We start from the raw sequence: 18,996 nt of genomic DNA, 5'->3' as shown, positions 1-18,996 counted from the left end.
TCCTGCACATCAACAAAGATCGTCCTAAGCACTCGACGTTCGAAGACACCAAGTGCTTGTAAATCTTCCTCGAGCATCGTCCACGTTTCATGCCCGTAGAGGACTACCGGCCTTATAAGCGTTTTGTACATGGTACATTTGGTACGGGTGTGAATCTTTTTTGACCGCAGCTTCTTGTGGAGGCCATAGTAGGCCTGATTTCCACTGATGATGCGCCTTCGTATTTCACGGCTAACATTATTGTCAGCCGTCAGCAAGGATCCAAGGTAGACGAACTCGTCGACCACCTCGAAAGTATCCCCGTCTATCGTAACACTGCTACCTAGGCGAGCCTTGTCACGCTTGGTCCCACCAGCTTGCATGTGTACAGGTCTGCCACCTTTTCAAATGTTTGGCTGACAACAAATTGACTGGATCTCGTAAAAATCGTACACCGGCTCTCCACATAACACATTCTAGCGCAATATTGAACAACAGACACTAGAGTCCATCACCTTGTCGTAATCCCCGGAGGGTTCCAAATGAACTGGAGTGTTCGCCTGAAACCTTCACACAATTTTTGCTCTTATCAGTCTCGTGAGCTTCCCGGGAAAGCTTCTCTCGTCCATGATTTTCCATAGCTCTACGCGGTCGATACTATCGTATTTTGCCCTGAAAACGATTAAAAGGTGATGCGATGGGACCTGGTATTCACGACATTTTTAAAGGATTTGCCGTTCAGTAAAGATTTGGTCCGTTGTCGATCAGTCGTCAACGAAACCGGCTTGATAACATCCCACGAACTCGTTTGCTACAGGTGACCGACGACGGAAGATGATCTGGCATAATACTTTGTAAGCCGCATTTAGAATGGTGATCACTAGGAAGTTCTCACAATCTAACTAGTCACCTTTCTTGTACATGGGGCATATTACCCCTTTCTTCCACTCTTCTGAAAGCTGTTCTGTTTCTCAGTTTTTACCTATTAGCCGATGCAGACAAATGGCCAGTCTATTCTTGCCCATCTTTATGAGTTCAGCTCTGATACCATTATTACCAGCAGCTTTATTGTTCGTGAGCTGGTGAATGGTATCCATAACCTTCCTCAAAGTAGCGCTCGTCCGTCAAAATGCTCCCATCCTTATCCCTGCACATCTCGGCTCGCGGCACGAAACCGTTGCGGGATGCGTTGAGCTTCTGATAGAATTTACGTGTTTCTTGAGACCGGCACAGCTGTTCCATCTCCTCACACTCCGTCTCCTCCAGGTAGCGTTTTATCTCCCGAAAGATGCGGGTCTGCTTTTGTCGTTTCTGTCTATAACGTTCCACGTTCTGGCGAGTCCCTTGCTGCAGCATGACCGCCCGACCTGCATTCTTCTCCTCCAGAATCTGCCTACATTCCTCGTCGAACCAATCGTTCTGTCGACTCCGGCTCACGTACCCGACGTTGCTCTCAGCTGCATTGTTGATGGCTGCTTTCACTGTTCTCCAGCAGTCCTCAAGAGGGGTTTCATCCAGCTTACCCTCTTCCGGTAATGGGGTCTCGAGGTGCTGCGCGTACGCAGTTGTGACATCCGGTTCCTTAAGACGCTTAAGATCATATCGGGGCGGCCGTCGGTACCGTACGTTGTTGACGACGGAGAGTTTTGGGCGCAGTTTAACCATCACCAGATAGTGGTCAGAGTCGATGTTAGCGTCACGATAGGTTCTGACGTCGATAATGTCGGAGAAGTGCCGTCCATCAATCAGACCGTAGTCGATTTGTGATTCTGTCTGCTGTGGTGATCTCCAGGTGTATCGGTATGGAAGGCTGTGCTGGAAGTAGGTGCTACAAATGGCGGGCAAATCAATTAGTTGTAGACAATTTTCGTTTGTCAGCCGGTGAGCGCTAAACATTCCAATAGTCGGTCTGAATTCCTCCTCCTGGCCAACCTGATCGTTTAGATCTCCTATGACGATTTTGACGTCGTGGCTTGGGCAGCGGTCGTACTCGCGTTCGAGCTGCGCTTAAAAAGCGTTTTTATCATTTCAGTGCTTTCGGAGTGAGGGCTGTGCACGTTTATTATGCTGAAGTTGAAAAACCGGCTTTTGAGCCTCAACTTGCACATTCTCTCATTGATCGGCCACCACCCGATTACTTGACTCTGCATATCACAATAAAAGCTGTTCCTAGCTCGTGTGTGGTAGATTGTATGGTTACCTCTAAACGTTCACACCATTAATCCCTTTCAACACACTTCCTGCAACGCTACGATGCCGAATCCGCAGTCTTTCAGTACGTCGGTGAGTAGGCTTGTGCTACCGATGAAGTTGAGAGATTTACAGTTCCACTAGCTTTCAATTGCTAGTCCCTTACGTCCCTGTAGTCTTCGTCGATTGTCCCGGTTCTTTTTCTTTCGTTGATTATTCGTTGCTTGATTTTTTACGGCTGGCTAGCAGGCCCTGACAACAACCCCCTAGATTGCAGGAGGACCTATCACCCTATCTCGATGGTCTCTTCGATATCAAGATGTGGGGAGGCTACTTTAATTTCAAATGAAAAATAAAATGTTTACGCTTCAAATGGATTTTATTAATTTCTTCACACTTCTTTGAAATGTAAAATCTAAGGATTGATCATGAGTGAAAAGATCTGCCTAATGCAATGGAGTTATCTAGATGGCTTTCAACTGAGCACTCGTGCTTTAGTTGCCTTTTATCGCGATCAGACTTTATGGGGTAACTGAACTGCGTTAACAGTAAAAAAGGAATGAATCAAACTTAAATTCGAACTAAAAATCTTATCTTGATTTATTTTTAATTTTTTTTCTTATTATATCGTAATTCCTACCTTTGTAACGTGGGAAGGGTAGATTTATATCGTAACACGCAACTTTGGAATAACATGCGGCAATTGTTGCTAAATCGGAGGAATAGCTGATCACATTTAGATACATAATAGCGATAGCATGAATTCATTAGCAAATGCGCCAAACGCTCTTTTCGATCAAGTACATGTAAATCGGAGTCCTGTGAATAGCTTCCACTCAGTATGTGTAATTATGGAACAATAGCGCGATGACTCAAGCATGAAACAGCCAAGCGATGGTTTGTAAGCAACATTTTACTTAGATACTGTAATTACATTAAATTCGAAAATTAACACATGAATAAAATCTTAGAATCTTAAGCGTATAGAGAATTCGTCTAAAACATAATCATTAATCGGTAAGCAGAATACGGAAGCAAGAAAAACTTGTACTATTAGGTGTATGCATGGAACCAAGTAAGGCGAGCCAGCAACTATACAGCAGATACTATAGTTGTAAGCCATTTAAACGGAGTCACTATCTATATCTAGACTTAGACAGAGCTATAGATTTTGAGCATTTGTGAAGTGTACCAATGTATCGTATCGCAATAGGCAAGAAGTCATGTCATTTTAAATACCCTCAAACCTTACTCTCAAGAATACTTGCATAGCAATACGTATGGAATCAATCGCACTATCGAAAGCGAAGGAGCTCACGCCACATAATTGTTCTGTTCCTCAAGCATGCAAAACATGTGTAATCTTGAATCCTGTACTATCTTCCCTCTATCTCATAGGTTGTCTATTGTGATTAGGCTTCCATTTTGGATTAGTGATGGTCTACTTTTAAGTAGATTTCGTTAGATTAGGTCGCACAAAGAATGTACAATCAGTTTACGACTATTTTCTGCTATTTTGAAGCTAACTGTATCTTTGCAAATCGGTGCATTGTTTTATACTAATCTTTCAACTTATATATTCAAAGCAGAGTCACATTCAATTCATTACTCACTCACTATAATCAACAGTTAATGCAATACCGACGAGTGTCACAGCATCCAACAAGATAAGTGTGAGATAAAACGTCTATTGATATCTGCAACACGATTGAATACACCGCAGAAAGTAATTTCCCACTAGATAGACCAGTAGATTGCCGTTATTAAGTATATTTGTGTGAGTGTCATTTTATTTATTCCGCCATCCAAATATCCATAAAATGGAGAAATGTATCGCATCCAAATACAAAGATGAAACTGATGAAGCAACCGAAAATACCAAAGCATACCTTAGTTGCAGTTTCAACTGTAACAAGTAGCGAACAAACAAAGAAACCACAAATCTAGTAGAAGCTCTCATCTGGTATGAGGAATAAGGCTGGTCCTTTTAAAAACCGAAATGAAACAAAAACATACATCGTTAGGCAAAACAACAATGACTTTAGCATTTTAATTAATTTAGATCATGGTGAAATCACGATGGTAAAGGGATCGACCAACGCCATAGCTACACAATCAAGCCATATTCATGAAGCTTGAAAGCAAGAGCTTGATCATATTCAATTCTCAATCTTCGATAAAGGCACGATCAAATTTTATAGGGCTGTGTCATACTCCTCCGAAATGTTCATGTTCTTCAAACAGTGGTGAGTATTGGCATCGGCCACATCGAAGCAGAAACTTTAATTTTCAATTAAATCCTTCTCAAAACGATCAGTTCTCATGCCATTCATAGAGTGTGGAACAGCCAGTAAGATTCAAGATCCCAAACCGATGTTCATACAGTAGATTATCTCAACGGATTAGTATCACCGAGTATCACGATCCCTATGACATTGAACAATGGATACCAAAGATTAAAATGGAGTATTGATTGACGCTGAAACTGTGCAAGAGGGAAACGTTCAAAATCTATGCCATTTTTGATGTAAAACTTTTAAGTCATATTGTATTTGTTACTTTTATTTGTATGTGTGTATTATTATTAAAAAAAAACAAACAGAAACAGAGAATCTGAGAAAAATATATATACAAACAACAATGCTATTGATGCTACTGGACAGAATGTTGTAGTTTTATTTGTTGTGAAATTATCCATGACCTTCGGTTTAAATCCGCTTATTTTTGTTCTTCATGTAGTGTTTTGAACTATTCGTTGTTCAAAACATTATGTCTAAAAAGATTTTTTTTTAGTATCATTTTAAACATTTCATTTCTTTTTTATATTTAGGTGTTCAGTGATAGGCAGCACTGTCATCCTAATTTGGTGAAACTTATTTATTTGTTTACCCGTTAATCTCTTTCACACTGTTATCAAGGTACAAAGGAAACTTTGATCCTGTCTTGAACAAAAAAAAAGTTCATAAATAGATATCTCTATTGCTGATCACATCCATCTTTACGGCAACCTCGAAATAGGATTAAAAAAGAAATCCCTTGAAATATGTCTTATATAGCGAGTAACCCTATCGCCTATTGTTGAACTGCTAGAAATATCGCCTATTGTTGAACATTCCATGTATTCCTTATGGCGCGTTCAACTATTAGCGAGTATTTTAGCCCTTAATCATTTGACGAATTATCCTTAATAAATTGTCTGAGTCATTTAAATTGCGATTAACCTTCACAGTACTGTGTGCCGACATCAAAGATTCAAAATTCTGTATTTTCACCATCGTTCGATTGATTTTGATACATAAAAAAAATCACAAATGAGTTATATTTTTATTAATGCGTTAAAAACTTTAAATTCAGTAATGGTTTCGGATTTAAGTCCCGACATGAGGTATTTAAAAATGAAAAACATGGAGAAAATGCAAGGAAATTTCATCAACAAAATTTAAACAATAATGGAACGTCGATCAATTCTAAAGAATATGTCATCTATTTCAGTTTGGAAACTATTGTGATTATTTAGGAAACATGGTCACCCAATATCGGTTCCTGTAGGGACCCTAAGGGTCCACTTCCTAAAAATCATGCACTGACACCTTTCGAGGGCTCAAAATTCACGATTTTTCAATTAGATTAGATTGAACATATTGAACATATAGGAGACCCAGGGTTTATGAAATTTCATTAATTTGGAGTTAAGAGATAGTACAGTACTGTCTTCAGCGGAGTTTCAGCACCCAGTTCGATATTACTTTCAAGTATTCGCCATCCGCCAGTTGTTGCAGAAATGCCGCGAATACAATGTACCCACACATCATTTATTCATGGATTTTAAATCGTCCTATGATACAATCGATCGTGAACAGCGACGATGGAGCGAGTAATGTGTGCAGTCCGAGTATCATGGACACTCTCGAGTCCCTTCGAATCTTGCAGAGGGTTACGGCAAGGTGTTTACTGTTCAACATTGCGTAAGAGGGTGTGATAAGAAGAGCGGGAATAGACACGAGTGGTACTGAAAAGCGAAATCAGGCTTAGCAAAAAAGCTTGTCTTCAAGAACTCTGCGACAAAGCAAACGCGAATCCGTGGGGCGACGCGTACAGAGTAGCCATGGCGAGGTTAAAAGGACCAACCATGCCACCGGAAAAGTGCCCGAAGAGAATGAAGGTTATTATTGACGGACTGTCCCCGCAGCACGATGCCACAACCTGGCCGCCCACTCCTTACGGAGTGCAGGATGGAGACTACGAAGAATCTCGAGTAACAAACGAGGAGTCGATCGGTGTGGCGAAAGCCTTGGACACAAAGAAGGCTCCAGGACCAGATGGAATCCCAAATCTGGCTCTAAAAACAGCGATCCTCGAGAATCCCGATATGTTCAGGACCACACTGCAGAACTGAATTGACGATGGCAGCTTTCCAGACTCCTGGAAGCGACAAAAGTTGGTGTTGCTGCCAAAGCCGGGTAAACCGCTTGGCGAATCTTCAGCGTATAGGCCGATATGCTTGCTGGATACATCCAGCAAACTGCTCGAGAGAGTAATCCTGAACAGGCTTACGAAGCATGCGGAGAACGAGAACGGACTGTCGAATATGCAGTTCGGCTTCCGGAAAGGAAGGTCTACTGTAGACGCCATCCAAACAGTTGTGGAAACCATGGAGGCAGCTCAGAAGCAGAAAAGGAGAGGAAACCGTTATTGTGCGGTGATCACATTAGACGTGAAGAACGCTTTCAACTACGCTAGCTGGAAAGCAATCACCGATTCGTTGCATAGCATGAGAATACCTGAGTATATATGCCGGATTCTGAAGAGCTATTTTCAGAACCGGTTACTGATATACGAAACACACCTAGGAGTAAAAAGTATTCAAATTACGGCGGGCGTTCCTCAGGGCTTTATTCTTGGCCCGACTCAGTGGAATATTATGTACGATGGTGTCTTGAAATTAAATCTTCCCAGGGGCGTAAAGATTGTTGGCTTCGCGGACGACGTGGTGCTATTGGTAGTCGGTGAGTCAAGAGAGGAGGTGGAGGTACTCGCCACCGAGACGATCGAGACTGTAGAAGATTGGATGCGGGACAAAAAGCTGGCGATAGCTCACCACAAAACGGAAGTGGTTATTATAAGCAATCGTAAGGTTGTGCAGCAGGCAAGAATCACGGTTGGTGATTGCATCATCGACTCGAAGCGAGAAGTTAAGCATCTGGGGGTGATGATTGATGATCGACTTAACTACAACAAACATATCGACTATGTATGTGAAAAAGCAGCAAAGGCGATAGGGGCGTTATCCCGGATCATGGCAAATGACTCTGCGATTAAAAGCAGCAAGAAGCGGCTGCTAGCGAGCGTCACAACATCGATCATCAGATATGCAGGTCCAGCATGGGTGACTGCACTGAAGACCGAAAGAAATCGATCGCGTCTGAGCAGTACGTATAGGTTGATGGCTATGCGGGTTTCAAGTTCGTACCGCACCATTTCATCGGAGGCAGTCTGTGTGATAGCAAGGATGATACCTATCAGCCTTCTTCTCGAGGAAGATCGCGAGTGCTACACGGACCGCCACACAAGAGGAGTCCGAGAAAGAGAACGTGCTGACATCATCAGAAAATGGCAACACCAGTGGGATCAAGCTACGACTGGCAGATGGACACATCGTCTTATCCCAAGTCTGTCGATGTGGATAAGAAGACCACATGGTGAAGTAAATTTTCACCTGACGCAGTTTTTGTCTGGACATGGTTGTTTCAGACAATATCTGCACAGATTCGATCATACAAGCTCGTCATCCTGTACCGAATGCATCAACACGAAGGAAACTGCGGAATATATATTTTTTGCATGCCCGCGGTTCGGCCTGGAACGAGAGGAGATGAAAGCCATTCTTGATGAAGATGTAAACGTTGACAATGTCATCCAACGGATGTGCAACGACGTGGATTAATGGAATGCGGTGAACAGGATAGTAACGCAGATAATGTCGGCACTACAGCGGAAGTGGAGAGTAGAGCAGCGACATGAAGCGTAAAGATCAGCCTGACGACATGAAGCGTAAAGATCAGCCTGACGAAGAAAGACGAAGAAGAAGAAGAAGAAATTAGTGCGGTATGGCCTTGGGTCGTCGGGGCGCCGATGATCCGAAAGTTAACCTCTAACCGGAATCGTCGGACCGACCTCGGCACCTGACAAGCCAGCCAACGAAGAATGAAGAGGAGCTTCGGGTATGTAGGGCACCCACAGTGCGGACGTCATCCTTAAACGAAGTGTCTGTGTTCAGAATTTTTATAGAAGACAATGTGTGACCTCTGGCGATTTTTCTTTGTAAAGGTAAGTTTTCCCATAGTAAATCCCAAGCAAACTTTGAACGGCTGGCGCTAAAATATAGTTTCTCCGATCAAGCTGAAATTTTGCACAGTTGTTTGGGACCTAAATGCGATCCAAAAAGTGGACTGGAGCGAGAATTTAAATTTTGTCCCACACTAATGGGCACGAAACATGGACCCTACGTGCAGAGGATCAACGCACACTTGGTGTTTTTGAACGAAAGGTCCGGACCGTCTACGGCGGAGTGCAGATGGCAGACGGTACGTTGAGAAGGCGAATGAACCATGAATTGCACCAGCTGCTGGGAGAACCGGACGATGGTTGGTATCGCAAAAATTGGGAGGTTGCGGTGGGCCGGGCATGTCACCAGAATGTCGATTAAGAACCCGGTGAACCCGGTTCTTGAAAATAATCCGACCGGAACAAGACGACTTGGTGCGCAGCGATCAAGTTGAGGACGATCTGCGGACCCTTCGCAGAATGCGTGACTGGCGACGGGCAGCCATGAACTGAGTCGAATGGAGACGTCTCCTACGCACAGCAGAGGCCACCCAGACCTTAGCCTGACTGGTAAGGTAAGTATGATCTAACTTTAGGAGTTTAAGATCATTTTTTAGTTGAGAGCTTGAACGGTAAGGGCGCTTTTTCTGGCTTGCATTATATGAACCTTGAGGGATAAGAATGCAGACTTTGCAACATATGATATCTCTAGATCCTGATGTTTTGGAAGGTTGGTATTTTCAGAAGAGTTGTTCAGTAGCTCAAGGGCTGACTTGCGGTGAACATTTTGATACGGACCACTTAGAAAGATGGCGAGCGGATAGCTCAATAGCCTGACCACTTAGAAAGATGGCGTCTTCGGCAAAGCTGTTCAGTAGCTCAAGGGTTAATATTATTTGAGCCAAAAGTTTCGATTTTTCTCCACTAGGCGGCGCTAGTGGGCATGAAATTTTTGATTTGCGGATAGCTCAGTAGCCTGACCACTTAGAAAGATGGCGTCTTCGGCAAAGTTGTTCAGTAGCACAAGAGCTAACATTATTTGAGCCAAAAGTTTCGAGATTTTGTCAACAGCTGGCGCTAGTGGGCATGAACCTTTTGATTTGCGGATATCTTTGAAGTCTAACTACTCAAAAAGATTGCTTTTTCGGCAAAGCTCTGGAGAAGAATAAATTGTCTCCAAGGGAAAAGAAGAGCGTCAAAGTAGATGTTGTGTTAACACGAGATCCTGGAAACATAGCAAATGCTTTGGTAGAAAATTTCCAAAAACTATCATCTTTTCATCGTTACCCTGAGAGTTTTCGAAAGTTCCTACAGTCCTCAGAAGCTACAGGGGATAGGCAAAATGATTGAGATAGGCAAAATTTTGCCCAAATTCAAATGCTTATAACTTTATGAAAAATGGATGAAATTGGATGCATCTGGAAGCAGTCGACGGCAAATTTGGTCCAGTTTTAGGAACTTCCTTGACCATGCATATTGGCCACTGGACACCGGAGATGTTCCGGATTTTCTGAGGTCATGTCCAAATGTCATTTTTTCTGTCGCTTGTATTTTTGTGTGGTGTAAAGTTAGATAGATGTTTGCAATTTTCCTAGAAACTAGAACTAATAGGAAGTTGAATGCCACCGGACGCATTAAGATTGGTTGGAAATCTTCAGAAATATGACCATTTCCGTAAAACTGGTTCCGGAAAGCATGGTCAGTCATGTTTGTATTTCCAATCATGTAAATATTATCCGGAGCTATATCCAAGTGGACATCAACCTTAAAAATGATGTTTCCTGCAGCGTATTCAGAACCATTAGATGCATAGACCACTCTATAGAAGGTTCCAGGTTCCCTGGAGGAAGTGGTCAATTAGGAACATATCTGGAACCATATCAATATGGGCATCAAACTTCATGATATTCAAAGGTTATGCTTTCCGAAGCATTTCCAGCACCACCGGCTGCCATGACTACTTTATAGTAGATTCCAGGTGCCCCGGGGAAGTGGCCAATTCAAAACATGCCTGAAAACACATCAATATGGGTAAAAACATCAAGATTTTTGAAGGTGATGCTAATAGAAGTATTTACAGCGCAACTTATTTATATGACCACTGTATAGTAGGTTCCATGGGCCCTGTGGGAAGAGGTCATGTTTCGAGTTGGCCACATCTCTAGGAGCCCCTGGAATATTCTATAGAGTGATTATTATATCTTGTGGTTCTGAAAATGCTCGCCATTTTCCAAGTCACATGGATCTTACTGTTTATGGTAGAATGTGATTCTAAACAGATGAACGGACATGTGACAGTCAAGTGCTCTAGGTTAAATTTTATTTGCAGTGCAGAACCCGGTAATAAAAACGTTTTTTGCAATTTCTCATCGATATCTCTCCCTATGTCGATGATTGCTTTGGTACCTTCATTCTGCATAGGATTTTGCACTCCAAATCTTGATATCCTCCTTATCTCGATATCTCCATATCTCGATGTGTTCTTTTTGATTTTTTGTTTCCAATTGTCTCTCGATCTGTCGATATGGATATTTTCAAAGGTTACTAGACTAGATTTAAATGATTCAGAACAATTTGGAAACTACAAATGAAGTTTGTCTGTTTATTATTTTCCTAGTAACGAAGTGGATTTCAATCTAGTGTTCATTAAATTTATGTTCTTTGTCTCGATCTCTCCCTATCTCGATGGTCCCTTCGATATCGAGATGTGGAGAGGCGACTGTAATAGGCTGTTTTAAACCACGCCAATCTGTCATGAAACGGCCTACTTTCCTGCACTTAAGTATGCAGTGCGGGAATAGTCATTACGCAACTGGAACCAGTGCTGTAATGATTCATTGCGCAACGCTTTCTCATTACACAACTGTTTTGAGTTGTGTAATGAATCATAACACAACAATTTTTCAGAAATTGTAAAATAATGGTGAATACATTCTGATATAATTTCTGATACCCTCAGGTGTCTTCTACGAAATTCCAAAAAATTGTATGCGTAACTCGTTGAAGAACTTGATATTCACAGCACTCGTCGTAATTATCCTACTCGACTAGCCTCGTAGGATAAATTTATGACTCGTGCTGTAAAAATCATCATTCTGCAACTTGTTCCGTAAACTACTATTTTTTTAACTACATATATCGATGCTGAAATGCAACTAACAACTATTAAAGCAATTTCTGTAGTCACATCCTGGCCTAGTCCAAAATTGACTTCGGAACTACGTTTGCCATCTCTAACCGTGGCCACACTTTCTGTGTAAGCAACATTCAACCGACATATCGTATCTTCGCGCACCTCTGGTATAGGGTAGAAGCACCGGTTTTGGCCATACGCCAGTTCTAGCCATTGTTTTACATAGCCAATCAGCATGAAACCATTTGTGTTCAGTAGATCACTTTCACATGGTAGAGCTACATTCATTTACTCGTCCAGATTGATTCAAAACATAAAGAAAACAATTCATTTTCCTTATAATTTTAACCCCCATACACCTAATTTGGCCAGGGCACTCCTAATTTGGCCACTCTCATGAGAAATCAATGCGATTGGCCAATTTAGGAACCGAAGTTAAATCTCTGGCCGAAACTGGTTCCGTTGGCCTATATTGACCAACGGGATTTTCAAAGCAAAAACATGATTATAGCTAAGTTTTGATATTTTACACACATAATATGGATTGAAAGCTTTCATTTGACATATTTGTAGTATAAATACGGCTTCCCAATTAATTTATATTGACATTTTCTCTTAGGCAGGCCAAAATCGGTGCTTTTACCCTACTACGTTTTTGTACGATCTACCGATATTGTCATGGATGCATCCTTTGACCGAAGAGTTGACATAAACGCCATTTACATTTTCAACATTTTTCTGCAATAATATGATCCATCAAAATAGAAAACAGATCTTGCATAGGTTTTGAATCTTACCTACAATCATTTTAAAAAAATAAACCTTTATTAACAAATTTTTGAAAGACCGAAACGAAGCACGCTTAAAATTATTATATGGCGCTTACATCAACTATGCGACTATGGGCATAATGGTAGGCAATCTACATTTTTCAGCGCTATTATCCGATGTCGTTGTCGTGTTTTGTCGCACGCGGTTGCCGAGACATTATGGCTGGTGTAGGAGCAGACACAAATCTCTAACGATGTCAAAAATAGTGGGTAAAACAATATCATATAAATCTAAATTTAAATTATGTGCAGACGGCAATTTTCCGCTGTGTTTGTTTTCTTTTTTGTGAGATGTGATTTGTGCGATAGCGTTACGCTGTTCTCAGAAGTTTCTCCTACTTTATGCACTAGAGAAATTGTTTGAGAGTAATTGAAATGTGCCCTTCTGGGATGAAATGAAGATGGTCAATTCAATTGAAAAGGACTGATATACGGAAAACTCAATGTCAATCTCAAATACTTTTAATATACGGAAGGGCTGTTACTTCGTGGTATATTGTAAGGTGTCTTCGATAGAAGATGTTTTCAGAGTTCCCACATGGTAACGAGTAAAATTGTTCTGCACATAAACCTGGCTTGATTGTAGATTCAATACAAGATAAGCAAGTTCATTAAATAAATGTTGTTAGTATTATATTTTTTTACAATGACCACTTTAACGTTCGATAAATGATATCTGGACAAAAGTCGTCACCAAAACACTACATTTCAAAACATGATTTCACTGAATCACAGGATAATATTCTGACAGAATCCTGGAAATAGATTTCACCTGCACCTGAGAGTAGTTCACGCAAAATCCTTGGCAGGATCAATAAAAATAGACAAGATTTTTTTGAAAAATCATGAAGAGAACTGTGAACACGGATACCATGGGCAGAATTCACACAGGATCTTCAACAAGATTTTATAGATTGTTTGTATGGCCAGGATTTTCAATTGTATTGTATTTCAAATAATCCATCTGACATAATGTTGTCTTCATGAATATACTAACATGAACTAATTATACATAACACAAACATGAACAGTCAGTTTCTACCAAAGTACTCCACAATGTTATAATTATCATAAAGTTCAGTACGAATTTTGTAAAATTCCTGACAATGTTAAAATACTTATAATCCTATGTAAGATTTTTACAATGAGTAGTGTTTGATCCTTCGACCTTGAGGGCAGGATCAAACATGTCGCGCGTCGTTCGCGTAGGGAAATGAAAATGCGCCGCGGATCGTTAGTAGTGTTTGATCTATTGATTGCGTCGCTTGCGGTGGCGAGTGGACACTTGTTCGGCGTGCATGCGACTATCGAATAATATCGCGAATCAGGTTAGGCATGATTATATCATGGATCGCATCACCAAACATTGGTTACTCCCAGATCTGTACCGTTATCCCATTAACCCAATATCCTCACCATGACAACTGTGGAGATGCAGAGGTGTTCTCGGTCTCTAGTAACATTCCTTTCCTTCCCCGATGACCGTATTGACGTGGCCGGCGCCGTTATTGACTTTTAAATAATGAGCTCTCGATTTGTGCACATTGAGAATGGTAAGGTAATCCCGAGCCCTATTCATTAAATCTCTGTGCTACTTCGATTGTTCTGGTCAATCACGGAGTAGAAACTACGAATTGTACGGTCATCTATGCTTGTGTAAAATTTGTACAAAATTGGCGATTATTAATAATTATTTCTATAATAGAACCAGTATGTGGGGATTTCTTATGAACAACACGAGAGCTATAGTATTTTTTTATTGGTTTAGTGGTAAAAATTTCATTATCGGTATTTTACTGGTACCATAGATACTGATGATTGATGTAGTACCGTGGAATCGGTATTCATCTAAAGTAGTCGGAACCCGAATCCCTAATTGACCACCTTTTTCATATGTGCAACTAATGTTAGACAGATGAACGACGAAAAGTGCGCAGGATATTTTGTCTGTTTGTCTGTGATAAACACGTCTGAACAGATTATGCCGATCTGTGTTGATTGATTACATTGTTGATTCGATTGCATAAAATTAAGTTAAGCCAATATAGGGTATAGTGAATAGGTGTAAATTATATATGCATGTAAGTAAACATTTTTTCAGACGTTCTTTTGACCGTCAGGCTAAAGCAGGCTAAAAGTGGATTTCTCTGCATTTCCTAGTATTATAGTTCTAGAAAGATTCGCGAATTAGGCGAAACTGACAAAATGTACACAATTTAAGAAAATATAGCGATGAAATTGTAGCTTGATTGTCTATTCACTGCACTTGAACTTTTCCCCTTTCGATAATTTAACTATTCAAAAAACGCAAATTTGTAGAAGACGAAACTTCACCTCATGCAAAACCACACACTGTATTGATTACGCCTGTGTTTTTGTTTATCAAAGTGATGGGCGCATCTGAAATCTAAATCAAAACACGGCGAGAGTAAACGGCGACACTGCAAACAAAAAATAAACAAGACGTACATGGCGGGCTTAATTAAAACCAGAATGAAAACACGGCGCAAAAGTAATAGGCGACACTGAAAATAATATCGATTACAGGCTCATAACATTATGCGATACTGGTATTCTTGAGTGCGTTTAAGGCGAAACCTTATAATATTTTTTATTACGAAATAGCTAGGAAAATTGAAGGAGATGTGTGTGGTATTGATGACGATTTTGAAACTAGGTTTATGAAATGTGTATTAAAGTGAAATAGTTAAAGTTGGAGTATATTTTCTCCAATTGGGATTAAAAATTGCACATGAAAATTTCATTGGTTATTTTCTCATTGTTATTGATTTGTCAGATAGGCCCCTATCGCGAATCCCTCTCGAGTTTTAAACCATTGGATGAGCGTGTTTCAGACTGCGGAAATGTGCGCAACCTAATGATTTTTAGTTTCAAAGAGGTGCAAAATTTTATATAAAACCTTCAATAACTCGAACTCCAACTCATATAAACATTGTTTGTACCCATAAAAATGCACATATGATTATGGTTTTGTTCTACGAAAATGTCAAATACTTCATAAATCATTGTCAAATTATAATCAAACTACTCCGTGGATTACATTTGACATTTGAGTAACTAATCTATCAAGACTGGAAAAACTATAAAATAAAAAAAATCCAGCACTGGCATGAGACTATTGTTGACAAGCAAATTAATCAAACGTAGTAGCTTTGCTTTCTAATCATGATTGATTATAGGCCTCTGCTCTGTTTCGATTTTGTATGGAATTTTGACGTTTACTGTTCTTGTTGTTTACAAAATTCAAGTAAGAGTGAAAGAGAGGGGAAGGTTTTTGTTCAGTGACCCATTACTGCCAGCGGCGCGAAAAAGCAATCGAAGGAAAATTAGCAATTGACATGCCTTAGATAGCTCAGATGGTAGAACTGAGGATTTATAATCTTACCCGAGGAGGAAAGAATAACTCGCAATAACTTATGCATACCATATTTTGGTATCATACCATAATTAGGTATTGTTCAGTTGTCAATACCTCATTTTGGTATTATAATGATATTTGAAAAAAAAAAAAATGTTTAAAACAATTAAAAATACTTCATTTTGGTATTCGATAGCTATTGAGGACTGCTGGAGGTATTGAAAATGTTCACTTTTATATGAAAATCCATCAAGCATTATTTAGGTATTACAGTCGCCTCTCCACATCTCGATATCGAAGGGACCATCGAGATAGGGAGAGATCGAGACAAAGAACATTAATTAAATTGAAAATCACTCCGTTACTAGGAAAATAATAAACAAATAAACTTCATTTCGAGTTTCCAAATTGTTCTGAATCATTTAAATCTGGTCTAGTAACCTTTAATAATGTTCATATCGACATATGGAGAGAAAATTGGGAACAAACAATCAACAGGAACACATCGAGATAAGGAGGATATCGAAATATGGAGCGCGAAATCGTATACAGAATGAAGGGACCGTAGCAATCATCGACATAGGGAGGGAGAGATATCGAGATGTAGAACATCGAGATGTGGAGAGTCGACTGTACAATACCTGATCTAGTTATCAGCTTGGTATTTGTAGAATATGCATAAGGTATTATTTGAGGTATTTTACCTTTTACTTTACCTCAATTTAGTATTCAGTAGTTATTTCCTTCTACTCGGGTATGGTTGACAGTTCTACTACAGAGCATATGATTTTTTTTTTATTTGGGTGATCAAAGAATCCATTGAAAACCATAATTGACAGTTGTTGCAACAGAATATGATGGAACAGAATAAAATGAAGCTTCCAATTATTCCTGGAATCGGTGTAGTAAAGCAATATTTTGTAAGGAAATCGCTGCCCACATTCAGGCGAGTGCTCCATGTTTTATTTTACGTGCACAGAAAGGAGAAGAGAACCATGATAGAAGCTAGTAGGATAGTGGCCGCCAATTAAATAGAATTTTATGCCTTGAATAATTTGCAAGTTAAGCGGACCTGGAGAATCCAACAAAAAATTCGCTAACTCTATCAAGACTTTTCAAAAGAACTTTAAGAAAACGGAAAAATGTTACGAAGCAATGCGTCGCCGCTGGAATTGTAAAATGAAAATAGTTTTTTACATAGCTCATCAAACGCCAAGCCATCAATTACAAACCGAAAACGGTAATTAGAGACACAAACAGTTGTATTGTAATTAGTTAGTTCACTCCGTATTTTTTTCAGTTAACAATAAAGCGGACATAAAACAAGAGCAACAAGGAGAAGTTGAAGAGGAGAATCCAAGCGATGCCGAGTTTAGTTGTAACGCTGACAAGGATTATGTTGGACCTATGCCAAAAAAAAAAAACGCAAAATGATTCCTTGGAGCACAAAAGCACTAAATTTGCTTGATAGATGTTCAAATGAATAACAAACAGCATTAAATACATAAGTTATGACACTACAGCCTCAAACTCCGGGGTGCATGACGGAGCAGTTGCTATTCTGGAAAGACTTCACCTCGTAATCTCAACCAAATTGTACGAAAATTTGACCAAGTAATATCCTCACCATAAGAATGCCTAGAGGGTGACTATCGAAATTCCAGATTTTTTTCAATTTTTGAAATGGTTTTACAAACATTGTTTCAAAAGCTATTTGTGTGGGAGAGCTCAACGGACAGTTTTTTATAATATTTTCCAGTCCCATGGAAAGTATCCTTAATGTACCACAGGAAAGTGTATTAGGGCCCATTTTATTTATTATGTGCATTAAAGAATGACATGAGACGAGTTTTACTATTTTGTGATATTAACCTGCTTGACACCGTGTTATTTATTGCAGCTGAACAATTAGATCAAGCCGTTTCAAACTTGAATGGTTGAAGTTTAAACAATTGAAATTGAACATAAGTAAAACAAAATTCATGATAATTTTGCGGAATCGCATTAATGAACTAGTCTCTGCTGAAATTGAAAATAAGGCAATTGATCGCGTTCAAGAAATTAAGGGGCCTATTTTGTTAATCGACATGTTCCGAATTGGCCACATCCCCCGGGGCACCTGGAACCTACTATAAAGTGGTTATGGCAGCCGGTGATGCTGGAAATGCTTCGGAAAGCATAACCTTTGAAAATAATGAAGTTTGATGCCCATATTGATATGGTTCCGGATATGTTCCTAATTGACCTCTTCCCCCAGGGCACCTGGAACGTTCTATAGAGTGGTCTGTGCATCTAATGGTTCTGAATACGCTGCAGGAAACATCATTTTTAAGGTTGGTGTCCGCTTGGATATAGCTCCGGATAATATTTACATGATTGAAAATACAAACATGACTGACCATGCTTTCCGGAACCAGTTTTACGGAAATGGTCATATTTCTGAAGATTTCCAACCAATCTTAATGCGTCCGGTGGCATTCAACTTCCTATTAGTTCTAGTTTCTAGGAAAATTGCAAACATCTATCTAACTTTACACCGCACAAAAATACAAGCAACAGAAAAAATGACATTTGGACATGACCTCAGAAAATCCGGAACATCTCCGGTGTCCAGTGGCCAATATGCATGGCCAAGGAAGTTCCTAAAACTGGACCAAATTTGCCGTCGACTGCTTCCAGATGCATCCAATTTCATTCATTTTCCATAAAGTTTTAAGCATTTGAATTTGGGCAAAATTTTGCCTATCCCCTGTATTAACAATGTCATCAAGAAAATAACCAAGAAGTACGGTATTCTTTGTCGATTAAAAAACGAATTAATCATTGCTAGTAAAATATTGTTGTACAAATCAATCATCTCTCCTCACCTGGATGTTTGCCCTTCCATATTGGTTTTGGCTAATGAGGAAATAAAGAGATTAGAACGTTTGCAAAATAAAATTATAAATGTAAAATAAAATTATGCGCTTGATTTTAAGATGTGATAGACTCACTTACTCCTTTTTTTTTGTTAGACGCTCTACAATGGCTGTCAGTGAAGCGAAAAATGGTTTTTTGCAATTCCGTTGCAAATCAATCAACTTTTCATTGAGAAGTTGATCAACATAACGGCCTACTTTTCCTGCCGAAACAAACAGTGCTGAAAAGTGCTACTTTTCAGC

The sequence above is a fragment of the Aedes aegypti genome, chromosome 2 (genome assembly GCF_002204515.2).
Source record: "Aedes aegypti strain LVP_AGWG chromosome 2, AaegL5.0 Primary Assembly, whole genome shotgun sequence".
Lineage (NCBI taxonomy): Eukaryota > Metazoa > Arthropoda > Insecta > Diptera > Culicidae > Aedes > Aedes aegypti.
Note: the sequence above shows the minus strand (reverse complement) of the source record.